Here is a 16976-nt window from a genome sequence, read left to right as displayed (position 1 = left end):
GATGGGCTGCTTTAGTTTGAGCGGCTGCCTAAGTTGAGGGGCTGCCTTAGATTGAGGGGCTGCATTGGTTTGAGCAGCTGCCTTAGTTTGAGGGGCTGCCTTAGTTTGAGGGGCTGCCTTAGTTTGAGGGGCTGCCTTTGATTGAGCGGCTGACTTAGTGTGAGAGGCTGCCTTAGTTTGAGGGGCTGCCTTAGTTTGAGAGACTGCCTTAGTTTGAGAGGCTGCCTGAGTTTGAGGGTCTGCCTTACTTTGAGAGGCTGCCTTAGTTTGACAGGCTGCATTAGTTTGAGAGGCTGCCTGAGTTTGAGCGGCTGCATTAGTTTGAGGGGCTGCCTTTAGTTGAGGACCTTCCTTAGTTTGAGGGGCTGCCTTACTTTAAGGGGCAGCATTAGTTTGAGCGGCTGCCTTAGTTTGAGGGGCTGCCTTAGTTTGAGGAGCGGCCTTGGTTTCAGGGGCTGCATTAGTTTGAGGGGCTGTCTTCGTTTGAGGGGCTGCCTTAGATTGAGGGGCTGCATTACTTTGAGGGGGTGCCTTAGATTGAGAGGCTGCCTTAGTTTGAGGGGCTGCCTTAGTTTGAGAGGCTGCCTTAGTTTGGGGGCTGTCTTCGTTTGAGCGGCTGCCTTAGTTTGAGGGGCTGCCTTCGTTTGAGGGTCTGCCTTAATTTCAGAGGCTGCCTTAGTTACAGCGGCTGCCTTAGTTTGAGCGGCTGCCTTAGTTTGAGGGTCTGCCTTACTTTTAGAGGCTGCCTCAGTTTGACAGGCTGCCTTAGTTTGAGAGGCTGCCTGAGTTTGAGAGGCTGCCTGGGTTTGAGGGGCTGCCTTAATTTGAGCGGCTGCATTAGTTTGAGGGGCTGCCTTTGGTTGAGGCGCTCCCTTTATTTGAGGGTCTGCCTTACTTTGAGAGGCTGCCTTAGTTTGTTTGAGAGTCTGCCTTAGTTTGAGAGGCTGCTTGAGATTGAGGGGCTGCCTTAGTTTGAGCGGCTGCATTAATTTGAGGGGTGGGCTTAGTTTGAGGGGCTGCCTTTGATTGAGTGGCTGCAGTACTTTGAGAGTCTGCCTTTGATTGAGTGGCTGCATTAGTTTGAGGGGCTAACTTAGTTTGAGGGGCTGCCTTAGACTGAGGGGCAGCATTAGTTTGAGGGGCTGCTTTAGTTTGAGCGGCTGCCTTAGTTTGAGGGGCTTCCTTAGATTGAGCGTTGCCTTAGTTTGAGGGGCTGCCTTAGTTTGAGAGGCTGCCTGAGTTTGAGGGGCTGCCTTAATTTGAGCGGCTGCATTAGTTTGAGGGGCTGCCTTTGGTTGAGGCGCTCCCTTAATTTGAGGGTCTGCCTTACTTTGAGAGGCTGCCTCAGTTTGAGAGTCTGCCTTAGTTTGAGCGTCTGCCTTAGTTTGAGAGTCTGCCTTAGTTTGAGCGGCTGCCTTAGTTTGAGGTGCTACCTTAGTTTGAGGGTCTGCCGTAATTTGAGAGACTGCCTTAGTTTGAGCGTCTGCCTTAGTTTGAGAGGCTGCCTTAGTTTGAGGGGCTGCCTTAGTTTGAGAGGCTGCCTTAGTTTGAGAGGCTGCCTTAGTTTGAGGGGCTGCCTTAGTTTGAGAAGGCTTCGTTAGTTTGAGGGGCTGCCTTAGTTTGAGGGGCTGCTTTAGTTTAAGGGTCTGCCTTAGATTGAGGGGCTGCATTAGTTTCTGAGTCTACCTTAGTTTGAGGGCTGCCTTAATTTGAGGGACTGGCTTAGTTTGAGGGGCTGCCTTAGATTGAGGGGATGCATTAGTTTGATCGCCTGCCTTAGTTTGAGAGGCTGCCTTAGTTTGATGGCGGCCTTGGATTGAGGGACTGCATTAGTTTGAGGGGCTGTCGTCGTTTGAGGGGCTGCCTTAGATTGAGGGGCTGCATTAGTTTGAGTGGGTGCCTTAGTTAGAGAGGGTGCCTTAGTTTTAGGGGCTGCCTTAGATAGAGAGGCTGCCTTAGTATGAGGGGCTGCCTTAGTTTGAGCGGCAGCCTTAGTTTGAGGGGCTGCCTTAGTTTGAGGGGCTGCCTTAGTTTGAGCGGCTGCCTTAGTTTGAGGGGCTGCCTTAGATTGAGGGGCTGCTTTAGTTTGAGCGGCTGCCTTAGTTTGAGGGGCTTCCTTAGATTGAGCGTTGCCTTCGTTTGAGGGGCTGCCTTAGTTTGAGAGGCTGCCTGAGTTTGAGATGCAGCCTCAGTTTGAGAGGCTGCCTTAGTTTGAGGGGCTGCCTTAGTTTGAGGGGCTGCCTTAATTTGAGAGTCTGCCTTAGTTTGAGCGGCTGCCTTAGTTTGAGCGGCTGCCTTAGTTTGAGCGTTTCCCTTAGTTTGAGAGTCTGCCTTAGTTTGAGCGGCAGCATTAGTTTGAGGTGCTACCTTAGTTTGAGGGTCTGCCTTAATTTGAGAGACTGCCTTAGTTTGAGCGGCTGCCTTAGTTTGAGCGGCTGCCTTAGTTTGAGCGGCTGCTTTAGTTTGAGCGGCTGCCTTAGTTTGAGAATCTGCCTTAGTTTGAGCGGCTGCCTTAGTTTGAGCGGCTGCCTTAGTTTGAGGGTCTGCCTTACTTTTAGAGGCTGCCTCAGTTTGACAGGCTGCCTTAGTTTGAGACGCTGCCTCAGTTTGAGAGGCTGCCTGAGTTTGAGGGGCTGCCTTAATTTGAGCGGCTGCATTAGTTTGAGGGGCTGCCTTTGGTTGAGGCGCTCCCTTAATTTGAGGGTCTGCCTTACTTTTAGAGGCTGCCTTAGTTTGACAGGCTTCCTTAGTTTGAGAGGCTGTCTTAGTTTGAGAGGCTGCCTGAGTTTGAGGGGCTGCCTTAGTTTGAGCGGCTGCATTAGTTTGAGGGATAGGCTTAGTTTGAGGTTCAGCCTTTGATTGAGTGGCTGCATTAGTTTGAGAGTCTGCCTTTGATTGAGTGGCCGCATTAGTTTGAGGGGCTGACTTAGTTTGAGGGGCTGCCTTAGATTGAGGGGCTGCATTAGTTTGATGGGCTGCTTTAGTTTGAGCGGCTGCCTCAGTTGAGGGGCTGCCTTAGATTGAGGGGCTGCATTAGTTTGAGCAGCTGCCTTAGTTTGAGGGGCTGCCTTAGTTTGAGGGGCTGCCTTAGTTTGAGGGGCTGCCTTTGATTGAGCGGCTGACTTAGTGTGAGAGGCTGCCTTAGTTTGAGGGGCTGCCTTAGTTTGAGAGACAGCCTTAGTTTGAGAGGCTGCCTTAGTTTGAGGGTCTGCCTTACTTTGAGAGGCTGCCTTAGTTTGACAGGCTGCATTAGTTTGAGAGGCTGCCTGAGTTTGAGCGGCTGCATTAGTTTGAGGGGCTGCCTTTAGTTGAGGACCTTCCTTAGTTTGAGGGGCTGCCTTACTTTAAGGGGCAGCATTAGTTTGAGCGGCTGCCTTAGTTTGAGGGGCTGCCTTAGTTTGAGGAGCGGCCTTGGTTTCAGGGGCTGCATTAGTTTGAGGGGCTGTCTTCGTTTGAGGGGCTGCCTTAGATTGAGGGGCTGCATTACTTTGAGGGGGTGCCTTAGTTTGAGAGGCTGCCTTAGTTTGAGGGGCTGCCTTAGTTTGAGAGGCTGCCTTAGTTTGGGGGCTGTCTTCGTTTGAGCGGCTGCCTTAGTTTGAGGGGCTGCCTTCGTTTGAGGGTCTGCCTTAATTTCAGAGGCTGCCTTAGTTACAGCGGCTGCCTTAGTTTGAGCGGCTGCCTTAGTTTGAGGGTCTGCCTTACTTTTAGAGGCTGCCTCAGTTTGACAGGCTGCCTTAGTTTGAGAGGCTGCCTGAGTTTGAGAGGCTGCCTGGGTTTGAGGGGCTGCCTTAATTTGAGCGGCTGCATTAGTTTGAGGGGCTGCCTTTGGTTGAGGCGCTCCCTTTATTTGAGGGTCTGCCTTACTTTGAGAGGCTGCCTTAGTTTGAGAGTCTGCCTTAGTTTGAGAGGCTGCTTGAGATTGAGGGGCTGCCTTAGTTTGAGCGGCTGCATTAATTTGAGGGGTGGGCTTAGTTTGAGGGGCTGCCTTTGATTGAGTGGCTGCAGTAGTTTGAGAGTCTGCCTTTCATTGAGTGGCTGCATTAGTTTGAGGGGCTAACTTAGTTTGAGGGGCTGCCTTAGACTGAGGGGCAGCATTAGTTTGAGGGGCTGCTTTAGTTTGAGCGGCTGCCTTAGTTTGAGGGGCTTCCTTAGATTGAGCGTTGCCTTAGTTTGAGGGGCTGCCTTAGTTTGAGAGGCTGCCTGAGTTTGAGGGGCTGCCTTAATTTGAGCGGCTGCATTAGTTTGAGGGGCTGCCTTTGGTTGAGGCGCTCCCTTAATTTGAGTGTCTGCCTTACTTTGAGAGGCTGCCTCAGTTTGAGAGTCTGCCTTAGTTTGAGCGTCTGCCTTAGTTTGAGAGTCTGCCTTAGTTTGAGCGGCTGCATTAGTTTGAGGTGCCACCTTAGTTTGAGGGTCTGCCGTAATTTGAGAGACTGCCTTAGTTTGAGCGGCTGCCTTAGTTTCAGCGGCTGCTTTAGTTTGAGCGGCTGCCTTAGTTTGAGAATCTGCCTTAGTTTGAGCGGCTGCCTTAGTTTGAGCGGCTGCCTTAGTTTGAGGGTCTGCCTTACTTTTAGAGGCTGCCTCAGTTTGACAGGCTGCCTTAGTTTGAGAGGCTGCCTTAGTTTGAGAGGCTGCCTCAGTTTGAGAGGCTGCCTGAGTTTGAGGGGCTGCCTTAATTTGAGCGGCTGCATTAGTTTGAGGGGCTGCCTTTGGTTGAGGCGCTCCCTTAATTTGAGGGTCTGCCTGACTTTTAGAGGCTGCCTTAGGTTGACAGGCTGCCTTACTTTGAGAGGCTGTCTTAGTTTGAGAGGCTGCCTGAGTTTGAGGGGCTGCCTTAGTTTGAGCGGCTGCATTAGTTTGAGGGATAGGCTTAGTTTGAGGTTCAGCCTTTGATTGAGTGGCTGCATTAGTTTGAGAGTCTGCCTTTGATTGAGTGGCCGCATTAGTTTGAGGGGCTGACTTAGTTTGAGGGGCTGCCTTAGATTGAGGGGCTGCATTAGTTTGATGGGCTGCTTTAGTTTGAGCGGCTGCCTAAGTTGAGGGGCTGCCTTAGATTGAGGGGCTGCATTAGTTTGAGCGGCTGCCTTAGTTTGAGGGGCTGCTTTAGTTTGAGGGGCACCCTTAGTTTGAGGGGCTGACTTTGATTGAGCGGCTGACTTAGTGTGAGAGGCTGCCTTAGTTTGAATGTCTGCCTTAGTTTGAGCGGCTGCCTTAGTTTGTGGGGCTGCCTTAGTTTGAGAGACTGCCTTAGTTTGAGAGGCTGCCTTAGTTTGAGGGTCTGCCTTACTTTGAGAGGCTGCCTTAGTTTGACAGGCTGCCTTAGTTTGAGTGGCTGCCTGAGTTTGAGCGGCTGCATTAGTTTGAGGGGCTGCCTTACTTTAAGGGGCAGCATTAGTTTGAGCGGCTGCCTTAGTTTGAGGGGCTGCCTTAGTTTGAGGAGCGGCCTTGGTTTCAGGGGCTGCATTAGTTTGAGGGGCTGTCTTCGTTTGAGGGGCTGCCTTAGATTGAGGGGCTGCATTAGTTTGAGGGGGTGCCTTGGTTTGAGAGGCTGCCTTAGTTTGAGGGGCTGCCTTAGTTTGAGAGGCTGCCTTAGTTTGGGGGCTGTCTTCGTTTGAGCGGCTGCCTTAGTTTGAGGGGCTGCCTTAGTTTGAGGGTCTGCCTTAATTTCAGAGGCTGCCTTAGTTTGAGCGGCTGCCTTAGTTTGAGGGTCTGCCTTACTTTTAGAGGCTGCCTCAGTTTGACAGGCTGCCTCAGTTTGACAGGCTGCCTTAGTTTGAGAGGCTGCCTGGGTTTGAGGGGCTGCCTTAATTTGAGCGGCTGCATTAGTTTGAGGGGCTGCCTTTGGTTGAGGCGCTCCCTTAATTTGAGGGTGTGCCTTACTTTGAGAGGCTGCCTTAGTTTGAGAGTCTGCCTTAGTTTGAGAGGCTGCTTGAGTTCGAGGGGCTGCCTTAGTTTGAGCGGCTGCATTAATTTGAGGGGTGGGCTTAGTTTGAGGGGCTGCCTTTGATTGAGTGGCTGCAGTACTTTGAGAGTCTGCCTTTGATTGAGTGGCTGCATTAGTTTGAGGGGCTAACTTAGTTTGAGGGGCTGCCTTAGACTGAGGGGCAGCATTAGTTTGAGGGGCTGCTTTAGTTTGAGCGGCTGCCTTAGTTTGAGGGGCTTCCTTAGATTGAGCGTTGCCTTAGTTTGAGGGGCTGCCTTAGTTTGAGAGGCTGCCTGAGTTTGAGGGGCTGCCTTAATTTGAGCGGCTGCATTAGTTTGAGGGGCTGCCTTTGGTTGAGGCGCTCCCTTAATTTGAGGGTCTGCCTTACTTTGAGAGGCTGCCTCAGTTTGAGAGTCTGCCTTAGTTTGAGCGTCTGCCTTAGTTTGAGAGTCTTCCTTAGTTTGAGCGGCTGCCTTAGTTTGAGGTGCTACCTTAGTTTGAGGGTCTGCCGTAATTTGAGAGACTGCCTTAGTTTGAGCGTCTGCCTTAGTTTGAGAGGCTGCCTTAGTTTGAGGGGCTGCCTTAGTTTGAGAGGCTGCCTTAGTTTGAGAGGCTGCCTTAGTTTGAGGGGCTGCCTTAGTTTGAGAAGGCTTCGTTAGTTTGAGGGGCTGCCTTAGTTTGAGGGGCTGCCTTAGTTTAAGGGTCTGCCTTAGATTGAGGGGCTGCATTAGTTTCTGAGTCTACCTTAGTTTGAGGGCTGCCTTAATTTGAGGGACTGGCTTAGTTTGAGGGGCTGCCTTAGATTGAGGGGATGCATTAGTTTGATCGCCTGCCTTAGTTTGAGAGGCTGCCTTAGTTTGAGGGGCGGCCTTGGATTGAGGGACTGCATTAGTTTGAGGGGCTGTCGTCGTTTGAGGGGCTGCCTTAGATTGAGGGGCTGCATTAGTTTGAGTGGGTGCCTTAGTTAGAGAGGGTGCCTTAGTTTTAGGGGCTGCCTTAGATAGAGAGGCTGCCTTAGTATGAGGGGCTGCCTTAGTTTGAGCGGCAGCCTTAGTTTGAGGGGCTGCCTTAGTTTGAGGGGCTGCCTTAGTTTGAGCGGCTGCCTTAGTTTGAGGGGCTGCCTTAGATTGAGGGGCTGCTTTAGTTTCAGCGGCTGCCTTAGTTTGAGGGGCTTCCTTAGATTGAGCGTTGCCTTCGTTTGAGGGGCTGCCTTAGTTTGAGAGGCTGCCTGAGTTTGAGATGCAGCCTCAGTTTGAGAGGCTGCCTTAGTTTGAGGGGCTGCCTTAGTTTGAGGGGCTGCCTTAATTTGAGAGTCTGCCTTAGTTTGAGCGGCTGCCTTAGTTTGAGCGGCTGCCTTAGTTTGAGCGTCTCCCTTAGTTTGAGAGACAGCCTTAGTTTGAGCGGCTGCATTAGTTTGAGGTGCTACCTTAGTTTGAGGGTCTGCCTTAATTTGAGAGACTGCCTTAGTTTGAGCGGGTGCCTTAGTTTGAGCGGCTGCCTTAGTTTGAGCGGCTGCTTTAGTTTGAGCGGCTGCCTTAGTTTGAGAATCTGCCTTAGTTTGAGCGGCTGCCTTAGTTTGAGCGGCTGCCTTAGTTTGAGGGTCTGCCTTACTTTTAGAGGCTGCCTCAGTTTGACAGGCTGCCTTAGTTTGAGACGCTGCCTCAGTTTGAGAGGCTGCCTGAGTTTGAGGGGCTGCCTTAATTTGAGCGGCTGCATTAGTTTGAGGGGCTGCCTTTGGTTGAGGCGCTCCCTTAATTTGAGGGTCTGCCTTACTTTTAGAGGCTGCCTTAGTTTGACAGGCTTCCTTAGTTTGAGAGGCTGTCTTAGTTTGAGAGGCTGCCTGAGTTTGAGGGGCTGCCTTAGTTTGAGCGGCTGCATTAGTTTGAGGGATAGGCTTAGTTTGAGGTTCAGCCTTTGATTGAGTGGCTGCATTAGTTTGAGAGTCTGCCTTTGATTGAGTGGCCGCATTAGTTTGAGGGGCTGACTTAGTTTGAGGGGCTGCCTTAGATTGAGGGGCTGCATTAGTTTGATGGGCTGCTTTAGTTTGAGCGGCTGCCTAAGTTGAGGGGCTGCCTTAGATTGAGGGGCTGCATTAGTTTGAGCAGCTGCCTTAGTTTGAGGGGCTGCCTTAGTTTGAGGGGCTGCCTTAGTTTGAGGGGCTGCCTTTGATTGAGCGGCTGACTTAGTGTGAGAGGCTGCCTTAGTTTGAGGGGCTGCCTTAGTTTGAGAGACTGCCTTAGTTTGAGAGGCTGCCTTAGTTTGAGGGTCTGCCTTACTTTGAGAGGCTGCCTTAGTTTGACAGGCTGCATTAGTTTGAGAGGCTGCCTGAGTTTGAGCGGCTGCATTAGTTTGAGGGGCTGCCTTTAGTTGAGGACCTTCCTTAGTTTGAGGGGCTGCCTTACTTTAAGGGGCAGCATTAGTTTGAGCGGCTGCCTTAGTTTGAGGGGCTGCCTTAGTTTGAGGAGCGGCCTTGGTTTCAGGGGCTGCATTAGTTTGAGGGGCTGTCTTCGTTAGAGGGGCTGCCTTAGATTGAGGGGCTGCATTACTTTGAGGGGGTGCCTTAGTTTGAGAGGCTGCCTTAGTTTGAGGGGCTGCCTTAGTTTGAAAGGCTGCCTTAGCTTGGGGGCTGTCTTCGTTTGAGCGGCTGCCTTAGTTTGAGGGGCTGCCTTCGTTTGAGGGTCTGCCTTAATTTCAGAGGCTGCCTTAGTTACAGCGGCTGCCTTAGTTTGAGCGGCTGCCTTAGTTTGAGGGTCTGCCTTACTTTTAGAGGCTGCCTCAGTTTGACAGGCTGCCTTAGTTTGAGAGGCTGCCTGAGTTTGAGAGGCTGCCTGGGTTTGAGGGGCTGCCTTAATTTGAGCGGCTGCATTAGTTTGAGGGGCTGCCTTTGGTTGAGGCGCTCCCTTTATTTGAGGGTCTGCCTTACTTTGAGAGGCTGCCTTAGTTTGAGAGTCTGCCTTAGTTTGAGAGGCTGCTTGAGATTGAGGGGCTGCCTTAGTTTGAGCGGCTGCATTAATTTGAGGGGTGGGCTTAGTTTGAGGGGCTGCCTTTGATTGAGTGGCTGCAGTAGTTTGAGAGTCTGCCTTTGATTGAGTGGCTGCATTAGTTTGAGGGGCTAACTTAGTTTGAGGGGCTGCCTTAGACTGAGGGGCAGCATTAGTTTGAGGGGCTGCTTTAGTTTGAGCGGCTGCCTTAGTTTGAGGGGCTTCCTTAGATTGAGCGTTGCCTTAGTTTGAGGGGCTGCCTTAGTTTGAGAGGCTGCCTGAGTTTGAGGGGCTGCCTTAATTTGAGCGGCTGCATTAGTTTGAGGGGCTGCCTTTGGTTGAGGCGCTCCCTTAATTTGAGTGTCTGCCTTACTTTGAGAGGCTTCCTCAGTTTGAGAGTCTGCCTTAGTTTGAGCGTCTGCCTTAGTTTGAGAGTCTGCCTTAGTTTGAGCGGCTGCCTTAGTTTGAGGTGCTACCTTAGTTTGAGGGTCTGCCGTAATTTGAGAGACTGCCTTAGTTTGAGCGGCTGCCTTAGTTTCAGCGGCTGCTTTAGTTTGAGCGGCTGCCTTAGTTTGAGAATCTGCCTTAGTTTGAGCGGCTGCCTTAGTTTGAGCGGCTGCCTTAGTTTGAGGGTCTGCCTTACTTTTAGAGGCTGCCTCAGTTTGACAGGCTGCCTTAGTTTGAGAGGCTGCCTCAGTTTGAGAGGCTGCCTGAGTTTGAGGGGCTGCCTTAATTTGAGCGGCTGCATTAGTTTGAGGGGCTGCCTTTGGTTGAGGCGCTCCCTTAATTTGAGGGTCTGCCTTACTTTTAGAGGCTGCCTTAGTTTGACAGGCTGCCTTACTTTGAGAGGCTGTCTTAGTTTGAGAGGCTGCCTGAGTTTGAGGGGCTGCCTTAGTTTGAGCGGCTGCATTAGTTTGAGGGATAGGCTTAGTTTGAGGTTCAGCCTTTGATTGAGTGGCTGCATTAGTTTGAGAGTCTGCCTTTGATTGAGTGGCCGCATTAGTTTGAGGGGCTGACTTAGTTTGAGGGGCTGCCTTAGATTGAGGGGCTGCATTAGTTTGATGGGCTGCTTTAGTTTGAGCGGCTGCCTAAGTTGAGGGGCTGCCTTAGATTGAGGGGCTGCATTAGTTTGAGCGGCTGCCTTAGTTTGAGGGGCTGCTTTAGTTTGAGGGGCTGCCTTAGTTTGAGGGGCTGACTTTGATTGAGCGGCTGACTTAGTGTGAGAGGCTGCCTTAGTTTGAATGTCTGCCTTAGTTTGAGCGGCTGCCTTAGTTTGTGGGGCTGCCTTAGTTTGAGAGACTGCCTTAGTTTGAGAGGCTGCCTGAGTTTGAGGGGCTGCCTTAGTTTGAGCGGCTGCATTAGTTTGAGGGATAGGCTTAGATTGAGGTTCAGCCTTTGATTGAGTGGCTGCATTAGTTTGAGAGTCTGCCTTTGATTGAGTGGCCGCATTAGTTTGAGGGGCTGACTTAGTTTGAGGGGCTGCCTTAGATTGAGGGGCTGCATTAGTTTGATGGGCTGCTTTAGTTTGAGCGGCTGCCTAAGTTGAGGGGCTGCCTTAGATTGAGGGGCTGCATTAGTTTGAGCGGCTGCCTTAGTTTGAGGGGCTGCTTTAGTTTGAGGGGCTGCCTTAGTTTGAGGGGCTGACTTTGATTGAGCGGCTGACTTAGTGTGAGAGGCTGCCTTAGTTTGAATGTCTGCCTTAGTTTGAGCGGTTGCCTTAGTTTGTGGGGCTGCCTTAGTTTGAGAGACTGCCTCAGTTTGAGAGGCTGCCTTAGTTTGAGGGTCTGCCTTACTTTGAGAGGCTGCCTTAGTTTGACAGGCTGCGTTAGTTTGAGTGGCTGCCTGAGTTTGAGCGGCTGCATTAGTTTGAGGGGCTGCCTTACTTTAAGGGGCAGCATTAGTTTGAGCGGCTGCCTTAGTTTGAGGGGCTGCCTTAGTTTGAGGAGCGGCCTTGGTTTCAGGGGCTGCATTAGTTTGAGGGGCTGTCTTCGATTGAGGGGCTGCCTTAGATTGAGGGGCTGCATTAGTTTGAGGGGGTGCCTTGGTTTGAGAGGCTGCCTTAGTTTGAGGGGCTGCCTTAGTTTGAGAGGCTGCCTTAGTTTGGGGGCTGTCTTCGTTTGAGCGGCTGCCTTAGTTTGAGGGGCTGCCTTAGTTTGAGGGTCTGCCTTAATTTCAGAGGCTGCCTTAGTTTGAGCGGCTGCCTTAGTTTGAGGGTCTGCCTTACTTTTAGAGGCTGCCTCAGTTTGACAGGCTGCCTCAGTTTGACAGGCTGCCTTAGTTTGAGAGGCTGCCTGGGTTTGAGGGGCTGCCTTAATTTGAGCGGCTGCATTAGTTTGAGGGGCTGCCTTTGGTTGAGGCGCTCCCTTAATTTGAGGGTCTGCCTTACTTTGAGAGGCTGCCTTAGTTTGAGAGTCTGCCTCAGTTTGAGAGGCTGCTTGAGTTTGAGGGGCTGCCTTAGTTTGAGCGGCTGCATTAATTTGAGGGGTGGGCTTAGTTTGAGGGGCTGCCTTTGATTGAGTGGCTGCAGTACTTTGAGAGTCTGCCTTTGATTGAGTGGCTGCATTAGTTTGAGGGGCTAACTTAGTTTGAGGGGCTGCCTTAGACTGAGGGGCAGCATTAGTTTGAGGGGCTGCTTTAGTTTGAGCGGCTGCCTTAGTTTGAGGGGCTTCCTTAGATTGAGCGTTGCCTTAGTTTGAGGGGCTGCCTTAGTTTGAGAGGCTGCCTGAGTTTGAGGGGCTGCCTTAATTTGAGCGGCTGCATTAGTTTGAGGGGCTGCCTTTGGTTGAGGCGCTCCCTTAATTTGAGGGTCTGCCTTACTTTGAGAGGCTGCCTCAGTTTGAGAGTCTGCCTTAGTTTGAGCGTCTGCCTTAGTTTGAGAGTCTGCCTTAGTTTGAGCGGCTGCCTTAGTTTGAGGTGCTACCTTAGTTTGAGGGTCTGCCGTAATTTGAGAGACTGCCTTAGTTTGAGCGGCTGCCTTAGTTTGAGCGGCTGCTTTAGTTTGAGCGGCTGCCTTAGTTTGAGAATCTGCCTTAGTTTGAGCGGCTGCCTTAGTTTGAGCGGCTGCCTTAGTTTGAGCGGCTGCCTTACTTTTAGAGGCTGCCTCAGTTTGACAGGCTGCCTTAGTTTGAGAGGCTGCCTCAGTTTGAGAGGCTGCCTGAGTTTGAGGGGCTGCCTTAATTTGAGCGGCTGCATTAGTTTGAGGGGCTGCCTTTGGTTGAGGCGCTCCCTTAATTTGAGGGTCTGCCTTACTTTTAGAGGCTGCCTTAGTTTGACAGGCTGCCTTACTTTGAGAGGCTGTCTTAGTTTGAGAGGCTGCCTGAGTTTGAGGGGCTGCCTTAGTTTGAGCGGCTGCATTAGTTTGAGGGAGAGGCTTAGTTTGAGGTTCAGCCTTTGATTGAGTGGCTGCATTAGTTTGAGAGTCTGCCTTTGATTGAGTGGCCGCATTAGTTTGAGGGGCTGACTTAGTTTGAGGGGCTGCCTTAGATTGAGGGGCTGCATTAGTTTGATGGGCTGCTTTAGTTTGTGCGGCTGCCTAAGTTGAGGGGCTGCCTTAGATTGAGGGGCTGCATTAGTTTGAGCGGCTGCCTTAGTTTGAGGGGCTGCCTTAGTTTGAGGGGCTGCCTTAGTTTGAGGGGCTGCCTTTGATTGAGCGGCTGACTTAGTGTGAGAGGCTGCCTTAGTTTGAATGTCTGCCTTAGTTTGAGCGGCTGCCTTAGTTTGAGGGGCTGCCTTAGTTTGAGGGTCTGCCTTACTTTGAGAGGCTGCCTTAGTTTGACAGGCTGCCTTAGTTTGAGTGGCTGCCTGAGTTTGAGCGGCTACATTAGTTTGAGGGGCTGCCTTTAGTTGAGGACCTTCCTTAGTTTGAGCGGCTGCCTTAGTTTGAGGGGCTGCCTTAGTTTGAGGAGCGGCCTTGGTTTCAGGGGCTGCATTAGTTTGAGGGGCTGTCTTCGTTTGAGGGGCTGCCTTAGATTGAGGGGCTGCATTAGTTTGAGGGGGTGCCTTGGTTTGAGAGGCTGCCTTAGTTTGAGGGGCTGCCTTAGTTTGAGAGGCTGCCTTAGTTTGGGGGCTGTCTTCGTTTGAGCGGCTGCCTTAGTTTGAGGGGCTGCCTTAGTTTGAGGGTCTGCCTTAATTTCAGAGGCTGCCTTAGTTTGAGCGGCTGCCTTAGTTTGAGCGGCTGCCTTAGTTTGAGGGTCTGCCTTACTTTTAGAGGCTGCATCAGTTTGACAGGCTGCCTCAGTTTGACAGGCTGCCTTAGTTTGAGAGGCTGCCTTAGTTTGAGAGGCTGCCTGGGTTTGAGGGGCTGCCTTAATTTGAGCGGCTGCATTAGTTTGAGGGGCTGCCTTTGGTTGAGGCGCTCCCTTAATTTGAGGGTCTGCCTTACTTTGAGAGGCTGCCTTAGTTTGAGAGTCTGCCTGAGTTTGAGAGGCTGCTTGAGTTTGAGGGGCTGCCTTAGTTTGAGCGGCTGCATTAATTTGAGGGGTGGGCTTAGTATGAGGGGCTGCCTTTGATTGAGTGGCTGCAGTAGTTTGAGAGTCTGCCTTTGATTGAGTGGCTGCATTAGTTTGAGGGGCTAACTTATTTTGAGGTGCTGCCTTAGACTGAGGGGCAGCATTATTTTGAGGGGCAGCATTAGTTTGAGGGGCAGCATTAGTTTGAGGGGCTGCCTTAGTTAGAGGTGCTGCCTTAGATTGAGGGGCAGCATTAGTTTGATGGGCTGCTTTAGTTTGAGCGGCTGCCTTAGTTGAGGGGCTGCCTTAGATTGACGGGCTGCATTAGTTTGAGCGGCTGACTTAGTGTGAGAGGCTGCCTTGGTTTGAGGGACTGCCTTAGTTTGAGAGACTGCCTTAGTTTGACCCGCTGCCTTAGTTTGAGGGTCTGCCTTCCTTTGAGAGGCTGCCTTAGTTTGAGCGGCTGCCTCAGTTTGAGAGGCTGCCTGAGTTTGACCGGCTGCCTTAGTTTGAGGGTCTGCCTTCCTTTGAGAGGCTGCCTTAGTTTGAGCGGCTGCCTCAGTTTGAGAGGCTGCCTGAGTTTGAGCGGCTGCATTAGTTTGCGAGGCTGCCTTCGTTTGAGGGAATGCCTTAGACTGAGGGGCTGCATTAGTTTGAGTCGCTGTCTCAGTTTGAGGGGCTGCCTTAGTTTGAGCGGCTGCCTTACTTTGAGGGGCTCTCTTAGTTTGAGCGGCTGCCTTAGATTGAGGGGCAGCCTTAGTTTGAGCGGCTGCCTTAGTTTGAGTGGCTGCCTTAGAGTGAGGGGCTGCTTTAGTTTAGCGGCTTTGTTAGTTTGAGTGGCTGCCTTCGTTTGAGGGGCTGCCTTAGTTTGAGAGGATGCCTTAGTTTGAGATGCTGCCTTAGTTTGAGGGGCTGCCTTAGTTTGAGGGGCGGCTTTAATTTGAGAGGCTCCCTTAGTTTGAGCGGCTATCTCAGTTTGAGGGGCTGCCTTAGTTTGAGCGGCTGCCTTAGTTTGAGGGCCTGCCTTAGTTTGAGCGGCTGCCTTAGTTTGAGGGGCTGCCTTAGTTTGAGCGGCTGCCTTAGTTTGAGGGGATGCCTTAGATTGAGGGGCTGCTTTAGTTTGAGCGGCTGCATTAGTTTGAGCGGCTGCCTTAGCTTCAGAGGCTGCCTTAATTTGAGATGCTGCCTTCGTTTGAGAGGCTGCCTTAGTTTGAGGGGCTGCCTTAGTTTGAGGAGCTGCCTTAGTTTGAGGGGCTGCATTAGTTTGAGGGGCATCTTAGTTTGAGGGACTGCTTTAGTTTGAGCGGCTGCCTTAGTTTGAGCGTCTGCCTTACTTTTAGATGCTGTCATAGCTTGAGCGGCTGCCTTAGCTTGAGCGGCTGCCTTTGTTTGAGAGGCTGCCTTAGTTTGAGGGGCTGCCTTAGACTGGGCTGCATTAGTTTGATCGGCTGTCTCAGTTTGAGGGGCATTTTAGTTTGAGCGGCAGCCTTAGTTTGAGGGGCTGCCTTAGTTTGAGCGGCTGCCTTAGTTTGAGGGGCTGCCTTAGTTTGAGCGGCTGCCTTAGTTTGAGGGGCTGCCTTAGATTGAGGGGCTGCTTTATTTTGAGCGGCTGCATTAGTTTGAGCGGCTGCCTTAGTTTGAGCGGCTGCATTAGTTTGAGCGGCTGCCTTAGCTTCAGAGGCAGCCTTAATTTGAGATGCTGCCTTCGTTTGAGAGGCTGCCTTAGTTTGAGGGGCTGCCTTAGTTTGAGGGGCGGCCTTAATTTGAGAGGCTGCCTCAGTTTGAGTGGCTGCCTTAGATTGAGCGGCTGCCTTAGTTTTAGAGGCTGCCTGAGTTTGAGGGGCTGCCTGAGTTTGAGGGGCTGCCTTAGTTTGAGGGGCTGCATTAGTTTGAGGGGCTGCCTTAGTTTGAGCGGCTGCCTTAGTTTGAGGGTCTGCCTTACTTTTAGTTGCTGTCTTAGTTTGAGGGGCTGCCTTAGTTTGAGCGGCTGCCTTTGTTTGAGAGGCTGCCTTAGTTTGAGGGGCTGCCTTAGACTTGGCTGCATTAGTTTGATCGGCTGTCTCAGTTTGAGGGGCAGTTTAGTTTGAGCGGCTGCCTTACTTTGAGGGGCTGCCTTAGTTTGAGGGGCTGCCTTAGTTTGAGGGGCTGCCTTAGTTTGAGCGGCTGCCTTAGTTTGAGAGTCTGTCTTAGTTTGAGGGGCTGCCTTAGACTGAGGTGCTGCATCAGTTTGAGCGGCTGTCTCAGTTTGAGGGACTGCCTTAGTTTGGGCGGCTGCCTTAGTTTGAGGGGCTGCCTTAGTTTGAGCGGCTGCCTTAGTTTGAGGGGCTGCCTTAGTTTGAGGGCTGCCTTAGATTGAGGGGCTGCTTTAGTTTGAGCGGCTGCATTATTTTGAGCGGCTGCCTTAGTTTGAGGGGCTGCCTTAGTTTGAGTGGCTGCCTTAGTTTGAGTGGCTGCCTTAGTTTGAGAGGCTGCCTCAGGTTGAGATGCTGCCTTAGTTTGAGAGGCTGCCTTAGTTTGAGAGGCCGCCTTAGTTTGAGGGGAGGCCTTAATTTGAGAGGCTGCCTTAGTTTGAGCGGCTGCCTTAGTTTGAGCGGCTGCCTGAGTTTGAGGGGCTGCCTAAGTTTGTGCGGCTGCATTAGTTTGAGGGATAGGCCTATTTTGAGGGGCTGCCTTTGATTGAGTGGCTGCATTAGTTTGAGGGGCTGCCTTAGATTGAGGGGCTGCATTATTTTGATGGGCTGCTTTAGTTTGAGCGGCTGCCTTAGTTGAGGGGCTTCCATAGATTGAGGGGCTGCATTAGTTTGAGCGGCTGCCTTAGTTTGAGGGGCTGCCTTAGTTTCAGGGGCTGCTTTTGATTGAACGGCTGACTTAGTGTGAGAGGCTGCCTCAGTTTGAGAGTCTGCCTTAGTTTGAGGGGCTGCATTAGTTTGAGGGGCTGCCTTAGTTTGAGCGGCTGCCTTAGTTTGAGGGTCTGCCTTACTTTTAGTTGCTGTCTTAGTTTGAGGGGCTGCCTTAGTTTGAGTGGCTGCCTTTGTTTGAGAGGATGCCTTAGTTTGAGGGGCAGTTTAGTTTGAGCGGCTGCCTTAGTTTGAGGGGCTGCCTGAGTTTGAGCGGCTGCCTTAGTTTGAGGGGCGGCCTTAGTTTGAGAGGCTGCCCCAGTTTAAGATGCTGCCTTAGTTTGAGTGGCTGCCTTATTTTTAGATGCTGCCTTAGTTTGAGGTGCTGCATTAGTTTGAGTGGCTGTCTTAGATTGAGGGGCTGCCTTAGTTTGAGCGGCTGCCTTAGTTTGAGAGTCTGCCTTAGTTTGAGGGGCTGCCTTAGACTGAGGTGCTGCATTAGTTTGAGCGGCTGTCTCAGTTTGAGAGGCTTCCTTAGTTTGAGCGGATGCCTTAGTTTGAGGGGCTGCCTTAGTTTGAGCGGCTGCCTTAGTTTGAGGGGCTGCCTTAGTTTGAGTGGCTGCCTTAGATTGAGGGGCTGCTTTAGTTTGAGCGGCTGCATTATTTTGTGCGGCTGCCTTAGTTTGAGGGGCTGCCTTAGTTTGAGTGGCTGCCTTAGTTTGAGTGGCTGCCTTAGTTTGAGAGGCTGCCTTCGGTTGAGATGCTGCCTTAGTTTGAGAGGCTGCCTTAG

The sequence above is a fragment of the Heterodontus francisci genome, unplaced genomic scaffold (assembly GCF_036365525.1).
Source record: "Heterodontus francisci isolate sHetFra1 unplaced genomic scaffold, sHetFra1.hap1 HAP1_SCAFFOLD_59, whole genome shotgun sequence".
NCBI lineage: Eukaryota > Metazoa > Chordata > Chondrichthyes > Heterodontiformes > Heterodontidae > Heterodontus > Heterodontus francisci.
This window is presented reverse-complemented; position numbering follows the sequence as displayed.